The sequence below is a fragment of the Microtus ochrogaster genome, chromosome 5 (genome assembly GCF_000317375.1).
Source record: "Microtus ochrogaster isolate Prairie Vole_2 chromosome 5, MicOch1.0, whole genome shotgun sequence".
NCBI lineage: Eukaryota > Metazoa > Chordata > Mammalia > Rodentia > Cricetidae > Microtus > Microtus ochrogaster.
In genome coordinates this window covers 11289354-11311389 of record NC_022012.1, presented here as the reverse complement: position 1 = coordinate 11311389, position 22036 = coordinate 11289354, and positions in this window count along the sequence as shown.

The window sequence follows — 22036 nt, the reverse complement described above, 5'->3', positions numbered from 1 at the left end:
AGTAAGTCACTACTCATGGGCATATTACCCAGTCTTGTGTTGTTAAAGAGGATCCACACACCTTCTGCAATAGCTACTATTTATTCAGCATTTGCCTAAAGCAGTCACTGCACTAAGTTCACTACAAATATCATCTAACCCCTTCCTCATTGGGCCCAACAGATACAATGTCATAACTCATTTTTACAAATGAGAATCTGAAACTCAGTCAAGACCATCTGTCTATAATCATGCAGTGAGGAGCAGAGTACAGTCTCAGCTGGATCCACCTGGCTTGTTCTACTCCCGTAACCATCTCACTGTGAAAATTTGAGCATTGTGATACTCAACCTATGACTTCACATCAATCTGACAAGTCCTTTTGTAGACACCAGTGGACAATGGCTTCCTATTATCTGTCCAAACTATGTCAGCAGCACAGTTCTTGCTACTCCTTGGCCTTACGCATTCACCACTTGGATAATCTAGTAGTAAGAAATGTATTTGTTCTGAGTCAGAGGTGTTTTTCTAAACTCATGAGAACCATTTGTTCTTTTCTAAGCAGAATAGATGGTTTTCACTGATTCTCTTCTGCAGCACAGCTCTTCAGATAGTTGATTTGTTGTTTTTCAGCGTCTATTTGCTATGTTTTGTTGAATGATACACACTGCAAATAAAATTATAAGAATACAGAGACCCTGTATCATGGTTTATTGATTAAGACAGGTGCTAATAAGATAGCAATAAAAAGGCATATAATGGAAAAATGTAGCAAGCAGTATGACATTACAGAAAAATACAAGACTAACAAAGAATTCTATGGGAAAATCTGGTGGCATAGGCTATAACCCATGCTGAGGGGTTATATGACCAAGACAGGATCATTTCAAATACAAGGTCTGCCTGGGCTACTTAATAAGACTTAATCTCAAAATAAAAAGTAGAAAGATGATTAGGGGTATATCTCTGTGATGAAAGCTTGCTTCACACACATAAAGCTCTAGGTTCAATGATCTGTATGAGACAAAATTAGTTAAACATTTAAGCAACAGAACCAAACAGAGCCTCTTAAAGATGGAAGAGCCTGCAAGTATTCCAATCTTGGAAACATTAAGCATCCGCTCAGCAACAGGAGGTATGGAGGCTGGAGACTGAGGGATTCTGACAAACTGTTATGAGTCTGAAGAACAAATGTACAATTATAATGAATAGATTGTGTTCATTAATTGTGGCAAATGTGGTCCATTAATACAAGATGCTAATAAAGGGAATTTTGATGTGTATATACAGAACCTCTTTACTATCCTATCTAATTGTTCTAATTTTTTTAAATTAACCTAAAACAAGTTTCTCTTTAAATCAAAAAGGAAATGAATAAAAATGTCTTAGTTTGTAGTCGAATCAAGACCAACTAATTCTAAGTTTGTCTGAGTGTCATTTGCGAGTATTTCTACCACATTACCATAATTCTGAGAGGTTTCTAAATTTGAATCCCCATTAGTGACCTTCCAGATGCACGTTAGCCTCACTCTTCACAAACTAGCTCAATTCCACAGACAACACCCCTCCCAGTTCCATTTCACAGTAGCAACCCTTCCCTGGCTTTGTATGACAAGAAATGCCTGCTGTAATTTGTGTGTCATTCTCTGCACCAATCTGTGAAGTCACCCACCCTTTGCCACTCTGGAGTACAGGTTATCTACAATGTCCCTGTCATCTCACCCTATCAATTTTTCTTAGTTTATGTCTCTCCATAACTTATCTGGATCCCATGAACCTCTTTCTAGAATGCATTTTCTTCTGCTATTAGCATTCAGCAAGCAGTTTCTTTTCGAATCACTTCCCTCTGGTCTTCCAATATTGTTTCTAGAAGACTCAGGGCTGCTTTCATGAATCTAATTGCTCATTAGAGTAACTCCACAGTTGTATCTCATCTCTGGTTGACTTCTAATATTGACCACTAATCCTTTCTCTCTCTTTTTCTAAGTGCCCTTAGAACAACAGTCTTCATTGACCTCCTCCACTTTGCTTGAACTCTTTTCCTTGACCCTGTGTTATCATCTCAGAAAACGGGATCCTCATCTGGTGTTCTGAGCCCACCTTTCTGTGCCCTGACAAGGATACATCCCCTACTCCCAAGATATGACCAATCTCGTCTTCACCTTAATGACACTACTCTCCCCTTACAATCTTTTCATCTTCTCCAAAGGTTAAAAATACATACATAACTCTTTACTGCACAGCTCCATGATCTTTTCCATTCTTCTGATTTCCTGTGGCATCTCATCCCCTCAATTATCCTTTCTCTCGATTCCCCACTCATAGCCATCATTCTCCTCCATGATCATTTAGGGTAACCATCCTAAAATAAGGATTACTTGACTGTCATTTCAATTGCCAAAGAATAACAATGCTTTCATTAATCACTTGTAGGTGATTTTATCTGTAAGAAGACAACATACAATCATGGTTCCAGCCAGAGAGAGAAAATATTACATCAAAACATGGGCATCTCTAGTCTGTGAAGAATCATGTCAAAGTTCATGTTTTATGGCTCTCTATGGTTCATTTTTAAAATTTATTTATTTCTCTTTACAGAGTATTTACACAAAAACTCCATTAACCAGATAACATTAGCCTTTATTCCTACTGAATCAGATTGTAGACTTGCTTAAGATTTGTGTTTGTTCATAAAAATCGATTCATAAATGACAAGTGCTAATTAAGGGATGTTGAACTGATTTTTTTATAGGCTACTAACACTGACTTTTAAAAATAAATACTATTTCTAAAACCATTTGAGACTACTATTTTCCTTTTCAGGGAATATAGAGAGCTTAAAAATTAGTATTAGATCTTGGTATTCTTATAGGTTAAGATGGAATCTTAGACTTGTTCTGATTTGCATTTCTCTGATAACTATGGATGTTGAACATTTCCTTAAGTGTCTTTCAGCCACTTTAAATTCTTCTGTTGAGAGTTCTCTGTACATATCTGTACTCCATTTTTTGATTATTTGTTCTTTTGATAACCAATTTCTTGAGTTCTTTGTATATTTTGGAGATCAAACCTCTATCTGATGTGGGGTTGGTGAAGATCTTTTCCCATTCTGTAGGCTGTCATTTTGTCTTCTTGACCATGTCCTTTGCTTTACACTGATGACAACTTATGCTAGAGAGGATAAGGGATAAATGGAACAATCCTGCATTGCTAGTAGGAGTGCAAGTTGGTACAGCCCCTTTGGATGTCAATGTGGAAATTTCTTAGAAAATTAGGAAACAACTTTCCTCAAGACCCAGGAATACCATTTTTGGGTATATATCCAAAGGATGCTCAACCATGCCACAAGGACATGTGATCATCTATGTTCATAGCAGCATTGTTTGCCTAGCTGGAGCATAGAAATAACCTAAATGCCCCTCAACCAAAGAATGGATAAGGAAAATGTGGTACATTTACACAATGGAGTACTATACAGCAGAAAAAATAATGGCATCTTGAAATTTGCAGGCAAATGGCTGGAACTAGAAAGCATCATTTGAGTGAAGTAACCCTGACTCAGAAAGACAATTATCGTATGTACTCATTCATAAGTGGCTTTTAAACATAAAGCAAAGAAAAACCAATCTACAATTCACAATCCCAGAGAACCTAGACAACAATGAGGACTCTAAGAGAGACATACATAGATCTAATCTACATAGGAAGTAGAAAAAGACAAGATCTCCTGAGAAAATTGGCAGCATGGGAACATTGGGAGAGGGTAGAAAGGGAGAGGAGAGGCAGGAACAGGAGCAGAGAAAAATGTAGAGCTCAATAAAAAATCAATAAAAAAATAGTTTTATGGCCCAAAGACCCAGTATGTAAAACTACCCCTGCAATCTGATATAGAGTGTGCCTGCCTCTGATGGGTCCTCGAGAGCAGGGTCTCATTTTGTTATGTATCATGCACAACGCCTTGGTCAATGGGATCTCAGAGTCAATGACTTGAGGATGAGAGCAATGAAACTGATGAATACACAGAGCAATAATGTATCTATCATCCATTTCCATAGAGCAACGACATATCTATCATCCATCTTCAGCTGTAGGATCATATATGATGTTTGGTCTCAAACAAGATATATTGAAAGTTAAACTCTTCAGACTCAAAAGCAGAAATAGTAACTGCACATTTATCTGGTTTCCAAAGGCTTTGCTTAGGTAGTACCCACAAAAGAACAAAGTGTTGCTTTTTTACTGAGCAGAACAAATCAATAGCCTACATTTAGAGCTTTCTTTACATGTAGGACAAAGTACATTGTATCCTATCTCCTACAGCCTTTCCCTCCAAACACTGTTGGTATTTCTCTTTAATTAAAGCTGCTGGGTTTGCATAGTTGCTTAATTAATTTGAGAGAACATCAGCCTTAATGCCTTTAGAAAAGTGGTTGCAATTGCAGTGCCAATCTGTCAGTAAAAGTAACAGGACCAAAACATTTTAATAGCAAAGTTCCAAGAACAAAGAATGAATATTGTAAGTAGAAGTCATAAGTAATCATTAGTCTTGCTATTAGATATGTTTTATAGAAATCATTCCAAGACTTTGACTTGGGGATCTCAGATGCAAGAACTTAGTGTGTAATTTAGCACTCCAAACTCAGCTGGCTCAGGCTGCTATTTGGTCTCCATTACCAACGGGGGCTACTCCACTAAAGGCTCCACATTTCTCCCGTGTGAAAGATCAGCTGTGCAGTCTTAGTGAGAGGCTCCAGGACAATTAACCTCTTTCACAGTCCCCATTCACACCACCCTTGCATTTTGCCACCCACAAATGTGGAACCTTCCAGTGGCTGCAGATGGATTATCTGGCACAACTTGGGGGAGTTGCCTACTTATCTAGTGTTCTGAGCTTCCTGTGGAACATACAGTTTCTAAATTCTCCCCTGTTCTACACTAAGGAACAATTTACTTACAAATGTAAGACAGCTCACATTCCTAACTTCACAGTATCTGTGGTGCAATCACACTTACCTGAGTTTTCTTTGTCAAGTATGACACTGTTAGGACAATATTCCTACCTAAGGGCTCCATGGGGATGATCTGCCTCGAAGCTGAGGCACCTTTTGGTAGGATTTGATTTCTTTCAGAAATGTTCCATTATGGTATCCACAGACTAGATGCCAGGCCTAGCAGCACCAAGTCTACAATCATGGTGGAAGATTACTCCAGCACTGGGTAATGGGAGAGGTAGTGGGAACATTCTGCATCTATCTGATGTGGTGTCTAAGAAGTGCTGCCTGCCACAGAATATAAAGCCCCACATATACTTTGTGAACACTCCCCATGGGTCCAGCTCCTGTGGTGATTTGATTGAGAATGGCCTGTATATCATTTTACATTTGAACACTTGATCCTCACTTGGTGGAAATTTTGGGGGAGGATTAGTAGGTTTGGTCTTATTGGAGGAGATGAGACACCAGGTACAGGTTTTGAGGTTTCAAAAGGTTCCCCACCATTCCCAGCCCACCCCCTTTCATGTGTGTGGGGGTATGTGCACATGCCTCATGATTATAGCCCAAATGTGAGCTCTCAGCTACTGCTCCAGGCAACATACCTACCTTCCTGCCCGATGCCATGCTCCTTGCCATAATCGCCATGGACTCTAATCCTCTGAAACAGCAAGTTCCATATTAAATGGTTTATTTTATAAGTTGCCTTGGTAATAGTCTTTTATCACAGCAATAGAAAAGTAACTTAGACAATCCCTATATCTCTTTTGCAGATTTTTCTCAACATTTATCTTCAACTATTAGTCCCCCAGACACAGTAAAGGCACGCTTCCCTGTCCTTATTCTCACCTCGAATCACCTCCAGGGATGCTGATGACTAGGTTATTTCAAAATCGTTCCCATCAAGAGGATTGTTCTTCACTGCTCTTTTACCTCTGAATGGAGCTGTGCTTAATATAGTACAATCAACATTAAGTTCACATTCACATTAAGCTACCCTATTTATATGAACCAGATTCAGATTTTCTGCTTTCAGTGTTATGTTTAGTCTTAAAATTATGTCTGTTGTTTTATTATGCCTGCAAACAATATATTTTAAACCTATGTTTTTGGAAAAACAAACCTTGTACTTAGGAACTATTTACTCATGACAATCATACAAGTTAAGAATATGTGTTTAAAAAAAAGAATATGTGTTTATTATGCATATACATGTATGTAAATACTCATTGCACATAGTATGCAAATGTGATACATCTAGTTTTTATTGTATTGCCACTTTTTGCTGTTGTTGTTGCTGCTGCTGCTATGCCCTTCATGCAGAGAAAAACATTTATACCTTGGGCCTGAAACTTATGACAAAGAACCATGACCACTGACATATCGGACTTGTCCCCCTTTCTCTTAAGTCCCACAGGGGTTATGGGAAAGATTTACACAAAGAAATGGCTAGTTGCTTGAACATAGTGTACTTGCTAGATTTTTGTCAACTTGACACAAGCCAGGGTCATCTGAGAAGAGGAGGTTTTCACCTTTCCATCAGATTGGCACATAGGTAAGTCCATGGAGGTGTTTTGCAGAGTAATAATTTATGTGGCAAAGTTCAGCCCACAGTGGGCTGTAGCACTCCTTGGCATGTGTTCCTGGTTTGTATAAGAAAGAAAGCTGAGCATGCCATTGTGAAGAAGCCAGTAAGTAGCATATCTCCGTGGTCCCTACCTCTTATTTGAGTTCCAGCCTCAGCTTTTCTTGATGGTGGATTATAACTATTAGTCAAATAAACCCTTCCTTCCCCAAATTCTTTTTTTGGACAGTGTTTTATCATAGCAAAACTAGGGAGTAAGATAGAAAAGAGGTTAAGACAATGATTCTGGTAACTTGGGACTCACTTTGTGATATCTGTACGTATAGTCAATCTTCTCCTTTCAGCTTGCTCATCATTGATACACCATGTCCTTTCTACACCAATTAACTGCTATTATGTCTTTTGAACAGGGCTTGTGGGGTCAGACAATACATCTGATGGGCAATTCCAGTCACAGAATTACTAATGTCTCGTAGCCAAGCACTTAGCCTCTGTTAAATCTAGCATCACAGCAAGAGCCAACTTTTGATCAGTAAAGAGGTTTGCTGCAGAAGGTTTGCAGTGAAGAGGTTTGCTGCAGAAAGCATGCCCTTTATGTGACTCTTTAAGAGTGTTCACCAGGCTTTCCCAAAAGTATCATGTGGAAGTGCCAGAAAGCTTTCTCGTTCAGGGTAGATACAGTCAACAACCCTGAGTAACCTAGGTTGAACGGTTCAAGGAGAGATGCTTTCTCTGACATGACCTGCCTCCTATTCTGCATCTCATTCAAATCTGGCAATTTTGTAGGTCCCTTTGCAAATAGAGCAGAATAAGATTTTTAAGGGTTAGATGTGCTATTCCTAAAATTCAAAACAATTCTTGCCTCTACATGACATTCTTCAGGTTTTAAGAAACTTCTGCTCTTGCGGAAGATCTTAGGGCTGTTTCCAGCACCCAGATAGCAGCTCACAACATTCTGTACCTTCCCAAGGAATCCAATGACCTCTTCTGACCTCCACAGGCACAAGACACACAACAAACACATGTATACATGCAGGTACTATTTTAACATTTTTGTATCTCAGAGCATAAGGGAAATCTTTTTAAAGATTTGGTGTGTGTCCAGAAGAAGTCATTAGATTACTCAAAACCTGTAGCTATAGGCAGTGCCAGACATGGGTGCCAGGACTTGAACTTGAGTCCTCTGAACAAACAGTAAGCACTCTTAACCACTGTTTTATCTCTCCAGCCTCGTTACTCTTTATTGTGAAGAGTATATTCTAACAAACCTTCAACTACTTTACTATTAGGTCCTAGACATCCTCTCCATGTGGATGCCTTCCCCAGAAAGTCTTATTTGGTTAACTCAGTATTATAAGTTTGGTGGTCAAGGAAGATACTGGGAAGGGGTAAATCTGAATGATAAGTACCAGAGGGACATAGGTCGAGCATACTTTAGTTAAAAGTTGCTTTAGATCGAAGAGATGAGACAAAATAAATGTGAAATAAGTGGTAAGTTTCTGACATATTGACCAACAGCATGATAGGAAAGCTTTTATAAGACTTTAGAGAAAACTAAGAAAACTGCAAATTGAGTGACCATAAGTCAACTCAGAATTTCAGATGTGGTCACAAATACATATTAGTCCATTCATTAGTCATTAGTCACACATTACAGAGTCCAAAAAGTTTCCAAATTATCTCTTATCAGATAGCCATTCAGGATCAAGATGCAGAAATGGGCTGAAATCCTTCAAGTGTGTTTTTCTAGGTCACCTTGGACTTTGGTAAAAGATTAGTGGAAATGAATAAGCCTTGTTTGTGCCTATCGTATCCCTCATCCTCTTGGCTGAAACTAAGACATAGAGGCATGCCTATGAGCACTGTTGAGAAAAGTATTCTGGCCATAAGGCTGACTAACAATGAGCAGGAGCCAGCTGAAAATGCAAATTATCAGATATCAGGAAGAAAGTTGGGTCCTCAGTTTGTGTCTCTTTTTCCTTTATTTATGTCATCTTGCTTCTCAGTATACTTTAGCATATCTCTAAGTCCTACTCCAAAAGCAAACTCAGGTTGGAAAGAAGTGTGCTGCCTTTCTTGGCTCTCAAGGGTCCTGATCTTTTGCACACCAGACAGCATTGTTGCTTGTGGATCTTACCAAACTCCTGCACATTGTGTGTTCAAATGAACTATGTGTAGATTGCACAATGAAAAGTGGGAAATGTTCTCATTGTATGTAGCTCCTTAGGCCCATAGCCCTGCTAGACTTCACACCAAAAAATAGAAGAGTGAAAGTAAAATTAAAAAACGTTAGGATAATGGCAGAAGCTCAAATGCCCTGCACATGGTGTTCAGTGTGAGACCATACAGACTATTGTCATGCCGCCAGGCTTGTGTAGCTACGTGTATATGGAGAAAATTTGCCCTCCTAAAAGCTCAACTCTCTCAAAAAGTTAATGTTTGAGAGCACCTGGGGCTCACACTGCATGGATGCTGCATTTTATGTTTTATTTATAACATAGCAGTCAGCTGCCAATCACCTGATATCAGACCTTTCAGGCCGTTCAAGAATTAGCTCGCACTACAGAAGATAGAGTATTATTTTCCTTAAATAAATAAATAAAATGCAAAAAGGAAACTTTAAGTGGAAAATGAAGGTTTACAGGTAGTAAGTGATATGCCAAGGCCGGAGGCCTACCCATGTGATTATAACAACATCCATTTTCCTCCAAAGCTCTTTTCTCCTACAGATGTACACATTAGACATAGATTCTTAGCAAGCAGGATAAATCATTTTTTGAATGTGTTTTCACTACGTCCAACACACTCACTTTAGGCTTTTATTTTTTCCAATCTGTAACTGGTCAAGTCAAACTAATAAATCTTAGCATTGGAAAGAATCCTTTATCTAATCAAACCAAACTCCAGACAAGAAACACAACTCCCCTCTGTAACTATACTAAGAGGATATCCACCACTTACTTTATCATTCCAACTGGAGGAACCTCATTTATTCCCAGGTGGACATTCAATTTGCAAAGAGTACTCAACAAAGAAAATCTGAATCAAGCCAAGTGTTGTAAAAACATGAGACTATTCGTTTTCATGCTATAAAGTAGTATTCCAAAATAAAATTAGACTAAGGTAATAGCATACCTTAGGGAAAAAATATCTAGGCAATAATAGTATGTGGAAGATATGGGAAATGATTTTTCTTCCACCCATTACTACTGATGTACAGTTCAATTTCTCACGGTGGGGGGATTTTCTTGCTTGCACACAGCTGGAGACTGGTAGATAAAACTTCAGATTAAGGTCTTTGGCCTGGGGGTGGGTCTCACATTCTGATGGGCAAGTGAAAATAATGTTAACAATAGGAAAAAATCATATACAATCTTAACATCAATTGTGTTCAAGTCTTGATTCTAAAAGCTTGCACGTCTGAGTTCCGAAAGTTTACACATGCTGCAGATGTGATGCGGAAGAAGACAGGGTCTCTGAGTCTTCATTTTCTCATCTGGAAAAGGAGAGAAATAAGAATTGCTTCACAGGAGTGTTCAAAGACTGACATGAAATCAAATGCGCTGGGACATCTAAAGGTTGCCTATAAATAGCAAGCTTTAAACAAGTAGAGGTATCATTAGCAAGCTGAAGGCTGATGAAAAGCAGAAAGAGCAAGAGACAAGAATGAAGGAGAAGTGAAAGGCTTAGGGTGGGAGAAGGAACATGGGGGGAGAGAGCAATGCTTTCCATGCCAACCAACTGGGCATCTTTATATCTGATGTTATACGGAGTGGCAGGAGAGAATACGCATATATTAGAAAAAGTGACCTCACCTCAACAAGGGTCCCTCATTAGGATGTGGGGACCGCTTCCTGACTCATCATGCTCTAGGCATTTTCTGTAATTTTGGTTAGCGAGATAACAGTTCTAAACTTCTTGCTTCTCTGTTAGACATCATGCTATATTCCTTTCTTCCTAGATTGTTGATGCATATTAAGAAGGAACCTGTGAAAACACATTATGAATATGTTAGTTATTGGTACTATTCTGTTGAGAATTACAGACAGTTGCAGAAAATATTGGGGGAAAAGATTCGGTGGACTAGAAATCTGTGCAAGTCCCTAATAGTATTTGAAGCAGAAGCCAGGGAGCAACAGAGTAAAAAAATTCAGGTAAACTATACTTATTTTTCAATAAGTTTTATCTAAAGGAAGCATGATTATGGCAAAGAAAGAGCAAGGACGAAGAGAGAGAAGGAGGAAAGAGAGAGAGAGAAAGAGACTTTGGTGCCATTGCTCTTTTTCCAGATTCTTAGAAGACAATAACATCTGTGTTTGACAAACAGAGAAACCAAACTAAAACAAGCAAGTCCGTCATAATCAAGCACAAGAGACTGTTTGCAGCCTGGAAAGGTGGCACAACTGCTGAGACCATTTGATGCTCTTGCAGAAGATCTTAGGGCTGTTTCCAGCACCCAGATAGCAGCTCACAACATTCTGTATCTTCCCAAGGAATCCATTGCCCTCTTCCGACCTCCACAGGCACAAGACACACAACGAACACATGTATACATGCAGGTACTATTTTAACATTTTTGTACCTCAGAGCATAAGGGAAATTGCTCTGTAATTCTCTTTCTTTTGCTGAATCCTATGTGGTTTGGGTATCAGGGCAACTGTGTCCTCATAAAATGAGTTGTATAATGTTTCTTCTGCTTCTATTTTATGGAATAATTTAAGGAGCATTGACATTAGTTCTTTAAAATTTAGAAAGAATTCTGTGCTAAAAGATTTGGGCCTTGGACTTTTGGGATGATGGGAGAATTTAATAATTGTTTCTATTTTACTAGGGCCTACAGATCTAAGTGAATTCCTAATCTTTATTTAACTTTGGTAAGTGATATTGATTTAACTTTAGTAAGTAGTAGGTATCAAGACAATTAACCATTTCCTTTAGATTTTCCAATTTGTTAGAATATAGGTTTTTAGTGTATGTCCTTATTATTCCATGAATTCCCTCAATGTCTGCAAAACCAAGAACACATTATAAATTTCATCCAACATGATCAAGTAAGCATCATCCCAGAGATATAGGGATGGTTCAATGCAGGAAAATTTATAAATGCAATCCTTCCACCAAAAGCATAATCATCTCATTAGATACAGATAAGGCATTTTAAAAAATCCAATACTCCTTCATAATAAAAATTACTGGTAAGATTAGAGATACAATGAAAAAACCTCAACATTATAAAGCAGTTTATAGCAACCTCATAGCCAAATGGAGAGACACTAAAAGCAATTCTCCTAAAGTCAGTAACAAGACAAAGGTGTCCACTATCTCCATACCTATTCAATATAGTACTTGGAATTTTATCTGGAGAAATAAGACAACTAAAGGAGATCAAGGGCATACAGATAGGAAAGGAAGAAGTCCAAATATCCTGATTTGCCAGTGATATGATAGTATACATAAGTGACCTTAAAAATTCCACCAAGAAACTCCTACAGCTGATAACCATTTTCAACAAAGTAGCTAAATTCAAAATTAAATCAGAAGACTCAGTAGCCCTTCTATATAGAATTGACAAACAAACCAGGAAAGAGATCAGGGAAATAAGATCTTCCACAATAGACTCAAATAATATAAAACAGAAGGCTTGTATGATAAAAACTTTAAGATGCTGAAGAAACAAATTAAAGAAGATATGGAAAGATTTTCCATACTCATGAATCAGTAGGTTTAATAAAATATAAATGATCATCCTACAAAAGAAATCTACTGATTCAATGCAATCCCCATTAACATTCCAACACAGCTTTTCACAGATCTCAAAAAGCCATCTTCAGCTTCATATGAAAGCTAAAACAGCGCTGAATAATAAAGGAACTCCTAGAGATTTTATCAACCCTATTTCAAGCTGCACAACAGATCTATAGTAATAAACACATCATGGTATTGTTACAAAAGCAGATGCATTGTTCAATGGACTCAAATTGAAGGCCCAGAAATAAATTCACACTTATGAACACCTGGGTTTTTTATATAAGGAAGTGAGAAATATATCCTGAAAAACAGCAGCATCTTCAACATGTGGTGCCGGTCAAAATGGAAAACTACATGTAGAAGCATCCGAATAGACAATATCTTACCACCCTGCACAAAACTCAACTTCAAGTGGACCAAAGAGTTTAATATATAACCAGATCCTGGAACTGACAGAAAAGAAAGCAGAGCATAGTCTTGAAGTCATTAGCACAGGGAAAGTCTTTCTGAACAGAACAGAATTAGCACAGACATTAAGATCAACAATAAATGAGACCCCATGAAACTTAAAAACTTCAGCATGGCAAAGGGCAAGATCATTCAAAAAAAGTATAAACCTAGAAAATGGGAACTATGCATGTGATAGGGGATTAATATCCCAAATATATAAAGAACTTGGAAAACTAGATAACAAGAAAATAAATATCCCAATTAAAAATGAGGTATGGATCTAAAGGAGAATTCTCAAAAGCAGAAATTCATATCTAAGCATAAAAAAATACCTAAGGAAAATGTCCTACATCATTAGTGATCAGGAAAATGCAAATCAAAACTATTTTGAAATTGTGTTGTATATTTATCACAATGGCTAAAATCAATAAAAGAAGGGACAGCTCATGCTAGGAAGGTTGTGGAGCAAGAGGAAGGAACAGTCATCCATTGCTGATGGGAGTACAGACTTGTACAGTCACTATTGGAAACCAATGTGATGGTTCCTCAGAAAGATGAGACTTTATCTACCTCAAGATCCAGTTATACCACTCTTGAGACAATACAAAAAGGTCACTTCTTCGTTCTGCAGAGTCATTTGTAGGTGGAGGTTGCTCGTTGATTTCCTGGCTGCTGGGTAAGTGTGTCTCTCCTTCAGCAGCTACATGGTGTCTCCATGACTCCGCCTACTTTCTCCCTATATTTCTGTTTGGATTTCCTGCCTGACTTTAGTTTACTAAGCCATTGGCTGAAACAGCTTCTTTAATAACCAATGATAATAAAACATATTCATAGCACACTGAGGGAAATTCCACACTGGACACTTATTACAACATGATGCCTCCATCAAATCTCTCCCCTCAGGGCTCAAAGAACTCTGTAGAAGATGAAACAGAACAAAAATATTAAGAGTCTGAGGATATGGAGGACACCAGAAAACAGCATCCTGTAGAGCAACATGAGTGATGCACATAAGAGCTCACAGAGACTGAGCAGCATAGAGAGAGCCTTCAAGGATCAACACTAGCTGGCATTATAGTATTAAAAGTACAAGTGGACACATGCCACCATCTGTAACCCAGAAGCAATCTCCAATTGATAACCACCTGCAAGGAAAATTTTATTTTCTACAAAAGAGTCTCATTGGGGAAGCAAACAATTCTCAAAGTTAGACTGCATTCTGGGCAGTAGATGGTCAACAGATAAAAATTCAGTGGACTCTTTGGAGGTTTCTTATTGTTGGGCTCTTCCTTTGTAAAATTTTACCTTATTATTATTTTTTACTTTCTTTTTTATCATACATGTCCTTTGCATATATATTATGGCTTCCATTAGCTTTCTGGGGGGAGGTGTTTTTATAGGATTATTGAGTATATGATTGAGTGGATCTCTGTTTTTGCTCACTCTCTATTACTCTTTTCCCTTTTCCAATTCTGATTGTTTTAGTTTTCTTTATCTTATTGTATTTTATTATATAAAAAAGAAACAAATTTTTTTGCTTTTAGATCTGTTAGCCAGGGGGACTTAAGACAGGAATGCAATTCAGATGGAAAACGGACCTCATCAACACTTTGTTGCTGTTTATATTCCTTTTGAATCTAATCTGTTAGCACCTCTGTGTGAATTGTCACCAATTATTATGGGCCTTCTTTCTTCTTGAATTTTTTCTTGTTTCCTTTGTCTGAAAAGAACACTCCATCTTTTCCTTGTTAGAAGTAGGACTTTATCTCTGGACAGTCTTTGTGGACCATATACAAAGATGTGATCTCATTGTCAGGTGGAAGGCTGTGTGGTTCATCATTCCCTTTTTACCAATTAGATAATGAGTATATGTATTGTTGGGAGGATGAACTCCTCCCTCTGGCAGTTATCTGGTGAAACTGGCTAGCTTGCTCCACCGAGATTCTGCACAAGCTCCCATGCTTCCAGATCCTTTCATGGCTTTACAATGTTTGTCTTTGCAGGTGTATTCATGGATTTCGCCTGAGCAATAGAAACCTTTGCCCCCTCCCAGAGGAAAGAGAGACTCATAAAATTCAGGCAGTAAGTGAAAGTTAAAGATTAGGAAAATTATGAACCTAACAAGATTCATAGGGCATATTCAACATTATACACGAGACATTATTTACTGGAGCACCTTGCAAGTTGGGCACAGAATTTTAGGGATACCACTTTTATGAGTTGTCACACCTGCTGGGATGGACTTTGGGGAAATCCAACTGCCTTTGGGTTACCTCTGTTCCTGTATGTGATCTCAATAAACCCATTAGTTTACTAAGCTAGACCTAGGTAAAGTAATCCCTTTGCTCTTCCAACAGTGGCATATCTGAGGTAAACAGATGTTTGCTCTCAACTCCTCAAGAAAAAACTCACAGAAGAGGGCCCACTTATACCAACAAGTAATATCTTTTGCATATTGGAACTAGGATTGGTGCCACTCGCATTAATGAAATCCAAAGATCCATCAGAACTCCAACTTTGTAGACCTGAGAAAATGTTACTCATTCACCTCTAAAGTCCTAAAAAAAATATTGTTCAGAATATTCTTTCAACTGTGCAATTAATATAGGAAAAACTCTAAAAATGATGTAGCAGAGCTGTTCTTCAGCCTCACCTGTGAAAGCATACTCTTCTGGCATTTAAATCTGTCACATATAAAAACCTTGGTAGTGTCCGACTTTTTATTTTGTTACTTTGGATTAAAATCTACATTAGTCAGTGTATTTGTTACTTTTGATATTAAGTCTACATTCACCGGTGTATTTTGTAACCTTTCTGTTGCAGTGATAAAACACTATGACCAAAGAAAATTACAGAGAAAGCATTTATTGTGACTTACGATTCCAGAGACAGTCTAAAAATGACAGAAGAGACATGACTGCAATTGGATAGGGCATGAAGCTGAGAAATCAAATCTTTACCTAAAAGAAAGAGAGAAAGATGGGAAGAAAGAATAAAAGATAGATAGATAGATAGATAGATAGATAGATAGATAGATAGATAGATAGATAGATAGATAGATGATAGATAAATAGATGATAGATAGATAGATAGATAGATAGATAGATAGATAGATAGATAGATAGATAGATAGATAGATAGATGAGGGAGGGAAAGAGAGAGAGAGAGAAAGACAGACTGAAATATGGTAAGTCCTCAAAGCCTTGTACAGAAATGAACTTCTTCCTTCAGGCATCAAGACTCTACTCACAAATGTTTCATAAACTCCTCAAACAGTTCCACCAACTGAGGATTATATGTTCAAACATGTGAGTCTATGGGGAGCATTTCTTATTCAAACTGCCTCAGTCAAATTCACAGAGGAACAGAGCCAATAAAATTAACATACATTAAAGGAGGATTCATTAGATTGGCCTACATGATATGGTCAGAATATTACAGTAAAAGCATCTCCAGAGAAGCCAACAAATGTGGTGGTTGCTTAGTCTAGGAGGCTGGATGTTTCTACAGTCCCAGTTTAGCCTCGGAGGCCTGGAGGATTGGGGAGCTGGTGGTCTCCAGTCCACGTAGGCAGCTCAAAGAAGCAGCTCATAATACCAGTGAATATAGGTCCACAGTTGCAGCAACAGGGTATATGAACGTACCAACAAGAGTAAAGTTGAAATGTGAAAAAGAGCAAAGCACTTCTTCTCCCATGTTCTTTAATCTGGGCTACTATCAGAAGGTATGTCCATATTTTAAAATGGGTCTTTCCAGGTTCATTAAGGCAACCAAGTCATTTCCCACAGTCAACCTGATACAGACAATCCCACATTCAAGCGCTCATCACAGGTGATCCTAGGTTTTGTCCAGTTGACAATTAATGCTGCCTATACTCAAGAAATCATTGTATTGTTCAGTATCATAATAAAGCTTTAGGGGTGCCTTACTTAGGGAATTCCATTAGCATAAGCTAGCAAGTTGCTGGCTCCCTATTTTTTACTGTCCTGACTGCTGCTTTCTGAGGCAAGGACTCTCAGCCTTAAAAGATGACCTAATTTTTTTTTTATTTTAAGACTGGTAGCCTGGCAGTGGTGGCACACACCTTTAATCCCAGCACTCAGGAGGCAGAGACAGGCAGATCTCTGTGAGTTTGAGGCCAGCCTGGTCTACAAGAGCTAGTTCCAGGACAAGCTCCAAAGCTACTGAGAAACCCTGTTTCAAAAAAAAAAAAAAAAAGTACATAAATTAAAAAAAAACTGGTATACAACATAAACTACACATAGTTTATTGAGTATAATTTGCCTGTGATAGAGGGTAAAATTGCCTTTTATAAAGGTTTTTAATAATGTTTGGTTTTGCGCTCTCTCTCTCTCTCTCTCTCTCTCTCTCTCTCTCTGTGTGTGTGTGTGTGTGTGTGTGTGTGTGTGTTTGTGTGTTTTGTTTGATTTTTCAGTGTAACTACAGGTGCTTTTCAAAAGTCTGACTTGTTCAAATTCAGGTAGTGGAGTTCTTAAGTATTGCCCACACTATCAGCTTAGAAATTTCGACATTTAAATCTGAGCCCATAACTCATTTAATCAAAATGAGCTACACGTAAAGCCCACCCGCTCTGTAACTGGTGCCTTATGAGGAAGAAGGTGAGAGAGAGCCCATGATGAAAGGTTTCCTGAGACAATGCAAGGGACATCTGAAGTGCAGCAGCAGAACAAAGGCACCCATACCTCATGTTTTCTGACATGAACAAACACTTTAGCAGCACAATAGTGTGTATTCACTACATGCCAGGCCACCGAAAGCTTTCTTTAGACTTTCTGAAATGTTTCTCTAATGAGAAATTAAATCTGAAAGAGTGATGGTATCAGGGAACATTGCCCCTGCTTTCTTTAGTTTAGGAAACAAAATCCCTGAATACTCTTTTATGGCTGTACTTACTGACCATTTCTGGGTGCTTGGGGAATTTCTTTATGTGGTCATTTATAAGACTCAGTTTGGGTGGGAAAGTTTGAGGCTTGTCAGCTAATCAATCCATCCTCTGCCCAGACCCTTCCAGCAGACCCTGAGCACCCAGCAGCAGTCCTTCGGAAGTGTGTGCCACCTGAGCTAAGAAACTGCTTTATTTTGACAATATACTATTTTACTTTACTGAGAGACTGTGATATTCCAGACAACTGCTCAAGAATTGGTCCAACTGTGATCTGCTCTCCTAATGTCACAGGAAAGGACTAGAAAGCAAGAGCAGAGGGGCTGGAGAGATGACTCAGTGGTTAAGAGCACTGTCTGCTCTTCCAAAGGTCCTGAGTTCAACTCCCGGCAACCACATGGTGGCTCACAACCATCTGTAATGAGATCTGGTGGCCTCTTCTGGCCTGCAGGCATACACACAGACAAAATATTGTATACATAATAAGTAAATAAATAAACATTAAAAAAAGAAAGCAAGAGCAGAGAAACACGAGAACAAGTGTACAGAACGTAGTCCTAGGAAGATAAAGACGCAGGAATCCTGAAGACGCTTAGAGCATAAATGGCTTACCGGGGAAACGCAACAAGGCAAAACGTAAGCCTCTTGTTTCTTCCAGGTAGCTACACAGACAGCTGCACCACAGCACACATTCAGTCTCAAATCCAAGTGCGCGCTTCCAATGTGTTTAATATTCTAAGGGTTCTTCTCTTTGAATCGGGGTGTGACCCAGTGTCTGGGGCCCACTTAGTCACCAGCAGAGAACTCAACTGCCGCACCCGTCATCTTGTCCCCAAACCTGGCACCGTGCCCAAAGAACTCACTAAGGAAGTGGTAGGTGAAGAAAAAGCAGAAATTAAATAAACCCTAGGTTATTGTGCACCTGTGCAGCGTGGCACGTGGTTCAATTTGTTTATCATTTTGGCCGTGGGTTTTGGTTTTTGCCTTGGAATTTTATAAAATTGGATAGATTGGGTTCAGATATTGAAAGGAGCCGGGCGATGGTGGCACACGCCTTTAATCCCAGCACTCGGGAGGCAGAGGCAGGCGGATCTCTGTGAGTTCGAGACCAGCCTGGTCTACAGAGCTAGTTCCAGGACAGGCTCCAAAGCCACAGAGAAACCCTGTCTCGAAAAACAAAACAAAACAAAAAAAAAAAAAAAACAGATATTGAAAGGAGAGGTTTGGTTTTGGTTTTGTCCGAAATAAGGCCACTATCACACGTGTGAGGTTGCTGCCCTTCCTACTGTTTGCACCCGCGGCATATGGCTCTTCTCTCTACTCTGGTGCCGTGTACCCTTCCATGTCTGATGAAGCATACATGCCTGACTCTGGGATGAAGAAACTCACATAGGACCACAGTAATCAATCGCCCGTGAAACACACCACTGCAAAGTCCAAGGGCAAATTACCTGTTCCCTCTCATGTATGCTTGGGCTCTTGTTCTTAGAGTATTTGGAAAATGAACAAATGTCCAAATGACATTTCATTTTTCCCAATCCTTGCTCCATACCCTTGTCCTCAGACCACTTTACAGGTTGTCTTCACTTTCTTCTCTCTCTTTTCACAGACAAAACACTGAATTTCTACCTGGTCTATGACTCTCTTCCATTGCAAAGAACTGGACAGCACAGATTATACAGCTCCCACTCAGGGTTTCCTGTTACTGCACTGTGTGATGTGTTAAGCACATTCAAATCTGAGAGTAGATAGATTAACTGCCATCCTTAGGACACCAATTAAATTCCCTTTTATCTCTCTTTTACTCAAATCTCTGTGCTCAACACAGTCAGTCTGGCAACCTGCTGTCCTCCAAAATGACTGTTGGTCACTCTCTGAAGGGAGCAATGGAGGCAGTCATTATAAATGACCCATTTGGTATGTGATAGAGTAGTGGGTGACTGAGTTGTTGATTCATGTCAATGATTTTGGAGCAGTTAATAGTATGATCTAGAGTCTGAGTCCCAGTTGCTATGTAGATTCTAACATCTTGAGCAAGTTATACCTCTTATTCATTTTATTAGGATTTTTCTTTGGGCCAGCAGCTCACAAATAACAGCACAGAGACATTATCAATCATGAAAGTTCAACCTTATCTTAGGCTTGTTCCTAACTAGTTCTTATAACTTAAACTAACCCATTTTAACTCTACATTCTTCCACGAGGCTCATTTCCTCATCTCTGTACTACCCATACAACTTCCTCCACATATGACTAGTAACTCCCCTTTCTGCTTCCTGGAGTTTTCTCTCTTTGCCTGGAAGTCCTGCCTATACTGTTCTGCCTAGCCATTGGTCATTTAGCACCTTATTACACCCAATCACAGCTATACATTTTCTGACAGTGAACAAATATTCCACAACATTTCCCCTTTTGTCTAAATAAAAAGAAAGGCTTTAACTCTAACATAGTAAAACTTTTTACAGAAACAACAATGATCAGGTTAAGAATTATATTAACAATGTCCAATGCATTTTATTTGATATATTTGAGGAAGTACTCTATAATCTATTCTTTTTTTAAAATATTTATTATATTTATTTATTTATTTATTATATATACAATATTCTGTCTGTGTATATGCCTGCAGGCCAGAAGAGGGCACCAGACCTCATTACAGATGGTTGTGAGCCACCATGTGGTTGCTGGGAATTGAACTCAGGACCTTTAGAAGAGCAGGCAATGCTCTTAACCTCTGAGCCATCTCTCCAGCCCTCTATAATCTATTCTATCTTAATTAACTTAAAGTTGTATATCTAAATCATTTTTATCATAATCTGTATAACCATCCTAAATATATCTTTTTAGACCTTAAAACATCTTTTTAGATGAACAGTTTAAGCTTCTGTTTTTAACCTTTTAAACTTTACATGTCTTATGTAAGTTTCTTTTCTGAATTTGGTAACAAGAAAAATTGTAACTATAACTTTCTAGTCTTCAACCCCATCAAAGATTTGAGAAGGATATAAAATTACCTGAGTAAACAAGAAGTGTAGAGCAAGCAACCTCTAAAACTATAGAAATTACAGAAACAGCTGACTGCCTGGATAGTCACCCGAGCTTTGTCTACAATATGTTGGCATCCATCTCTGACCTACAGGCCTAGAATATGAGACAAACTTTTTAGTGAAGCAGGAAATTTTGAAAGACTTTTCTACCTTGTTGTGGCAAAGATCAGCAGTCAACTTTTCTTTTGTCTTTATTGTTCAATTTGGACAGTATACTGTCAGCAGTAGAGGCAAAGGCAGTTTCTCACCCAAGTGACTAGTTTTGTCACATTGAAATCAAATTCCATATGGAGGTTATTCAATGCCAACCATTCTTTTTTGAAGTAAACTAGTGCTGCCAGGAGAAGACATGTCTTACTGTCATGAAAAGCCTTATATTATTAAAACATATTGTCAGCAGTAGCAGCTAAGGCAGTAGCCCAAATGTCTACTTTTGCCATGTTGAAATCAAATTCCATATGGAGGGTCTTTAATGCTCATCATCCTTTTTTGAAGTACAGTGGTGCTGCCAGAAGACATCTCTCTGTCATGAAAAGGCTTATATTATTAAAACATCTTAAATTCCATAATCTGTAGGTCTCTAACATATGTGAATACCATTTAACCATCTGAAATACATATCTATTTGATCTTGAAAACATACCTACATGACTACAAATTTGATGACTAATAGCCTACATTTCTTAATTATCCAAAATAGTTTATAAAAATAGCCTTATAGGACCATAAAAGGTAATTTTACCTTTTAGATGAGCTGTGTAAGTATAATACTTTTTAAAAGATTATAAACATTTCTGCCAAATGTATAACCAAAACAACCTTAATTTTGTATAAATACACAAAAATCCATACCCATGTAAAATATTTGATACTAGTAGTATTTTTTAGTCTAAAAGTAAATTCAATAACCTAGCCTTTTATCCTAATTTTTCCACATACTCCATTTTTTTTTCAGAAAGAGATCCTTGAATCCAACCTGCTTTGTTTAGTTTTGTACTGACCGTTACCAGTAACAACTTGTAACCAACCCACCTAAATGATGATAAATACTTATAATCCTCTGAATGACAAAAAAATGACTTACTCCACCTCTTGGGAATGGGGCATTATATTCTCTGGACTACCTCCTGTTGTCTAGGGCTGAAGGTATCTTAGAGGACCCTGAGATGATGGCTAAGTCCTGGGAAAGCTACCTGTATTATTTTTTTATTTAGTATCTTTGTAATAGAAAAGAGAAGATCTCATCTAAAGTTCTGGCTGGAGTAGTCTGAGGCTGGATTATCTCAGCTATTAACTTTAAAGTTGTTCTGTATATAGATTTAAAAAAAAAACT